Genomic DNA, 2,645 nt, shown 5'->3' on the forward strand with positions numbered 1-2,645 from the left:
ATTGAACTGTGTTGTCTCTTACTTTTATATTTATTAAATAGGGTTTAACAGTATTGTCTATTTCCATTATATCTATTGTATAGTCTCAAATTAAGTGTTCTCTATTTCTATTATGCTTATTGAAAGAGAAATGACTAGCAACTGCCAAATCATAAAACAATGCTTACATCTTAACTTACTATAAAAATTGGTTAATTTGTAATGCATTAATTTCTATCAAAATTGGAAATGGCTATAAGAAATTGACAAGTGTTGGCTACTTTGGTATTTTTCTCTGTATGACTAACTGGGGCTGGAGCAAAATAACTGACTTACCAATCAATTTAAATGTTTGCCTAATCACCAATTTATTGCCCTTTTAATACAAAATTGTTTACTTTTGGGAAACTGATGGTGGGTTACTGGTCATAATGACAATCATTAGCTGTATTTCTTTAACCAATAACGAGCTTCCGAATACAAATTCATAAGATCAAGGATATTGTTTTTGCACGAGCTATTTTTTTCTCCACCGCTTCCGTTCCAGCATAACTACAGTCATAAGAAAACTTCTCCCTATGAGGAGTTGAATCTAACTAGAAATTGAGTATAAATTCATCTGTTTCGGTACTGGTTACATTAAAAATGCTGTCCGTTCGTTATAAAGCTATTGTTGTTCATCTTGAAGTAAAAATATCCAGAAATAATGATCCACATGTTTGGCATGCGCAGCTTATTCATGTACTTTCTGCCAGAACAGATGAGCAGTGGGAATAGGTTTATTTGCAAGCGAAGTGAGTACCGCGAAACAAAAGCCATCTGAGGAGTGCGATATAAGTTATATGTAATTATGATACTTTAATAATGACCCATGGGGATGGCGTGCGCAGTATATCCATGTACTGCTTGTCAGATCAGTGGAGAAGTGAGGTTGTTATTGTTTATTTGCAAGGGAGCGAGTCACTGCAGAGCAAAAACCACCTGACGGCCCTAATATGAATAATAGATAAATTATGATACTTTAAATTCCCGTCACTTACATGAACCACATATTTATCCAATTAGTTATATTATGTTTGTTATGCATTTCTGACCATTGCTGTAAATTACCTTTTCAAGTGTTTCCCCACCCAAAACCCCAGTTTCCCACTAAGATCACTATAAATGTTTTATAAGGGGGAAGAAGGGGGGGGGGGGTTGCCCGAGTATTCATAGTCAAACCACAGAGCGCGAATAGGAAAAATATTGGTTCATGCATTGATGGTAGAAATTAAAGTATTATATATTTACCAAAAGAAGTTGTATTTTCTTGTTCGTTTTCCTTGGCTTCGTTGGTTTAACATTAGACGATTAACCAAACAAATCCTCACCAAAAGCTAAGCAAAGCTTAAGAAAATAAAAATAATTTACGCCAAAGTAGAAAATTGTTCAATCAATAATATATAAAACATCCTTGTCCACGTGCCTTCAAAATCAACAATAGGAGCTATGTTTCTTCGCCATCGTAAAAAAAATAAAAGGATTTTTTACAAATGCCATGATGTCACTTCTGAATTGCAAGACCTTGTTATCCCGTAAGCCAGGATTATACTCGGCAGCTTTGCCTTCAAGAACTTTCCCCCAAAGTGACTTTTTCTTTTTTTCAACAATTTTGTCTTCTCCATAACTCATCTTCTTGCGTTTGATAACCTGTATTCTTATGATACATATTACGCAAATCACTAAAGTGAATTGATATATATTTTCAAGGAACATCCCCTTTACCTAAATAGGAAAATTATATACCGTACCTGGTACTCAAGTAAAAGACAAAGGACAGAGACAAACTCACACTATTTGATTCTATTATACCGCAAATTGGAAGTGCAAAAAATATCAACACTCAGCCAATAGGATGAGTGCTGTATTTATTAGTAATAAAAATTACTATTTTTTGTGGTCTCAAACTGTTTGTTGTGAGTTATATTAGAAATTTAATGAATTAGTTACAGCATAAAAATGTTTGTTATACATACATTATATATATATATATATATATATATAATATATATATATATATATATATATATATATATATAATTATATATATATAATATATATATATATATATATATATATATATATATATATTTATAATACATATATATTTACATATATATATATATATATATAATCTATTTTATAGTCTGATCATAACAATTGTTCAGGAACGCGATACACTAAACATCAAATGTCAAATTTGCTTCTTAAAATGTATAAGTTAGTTATTGCTGATCCATGTCACTTGGTTACTTGGAGGCAAATAATATGAGCACAGACTTTCGGGCAATTATTATTGTGTGTTTATGGAAGCATTAAACTGCACCATTCGTAACGATCAAGTATTTGAATCGGTAATGGTACAAAACACCGAAGGATTGTGATTCCTCTACAAACAAAATTACCTAATATTGTTTTAAAGGATAAATTAATAATGCAAACCCCTAAAAACAAATAAACCGGGAATAATTAAAAAATAAAACTAAAATCTGTCTTTGAATAAAGTTTCAAAACGTTAAAAATGAAATAAAATTTTGAAAAAAAGTTGTACTGGTTTCTATAAAGTGCATTCCTGTATACTAAATTTCACAGAGGAAATTTTGCTAACTTTTATACTAAATAAAACT

The sequence above is a fragment of the Palaemon carinicauda genome, chromosome 3 (assembly GCF_036898095.1).
Source record: "Palaemon carinicauda isolate YSFRI2023 chromosome 3, ASM3689809v2, whole genome shotgun sequence".
In the NCBI taxonomy this organism is placed as follows: domain Eukaryota; kingdom Metazoa; phylum Arthropoda; class Malacostraca; order Decapoda; family Palaemonidae; genus Palaemon; species Palaemon carinicauda.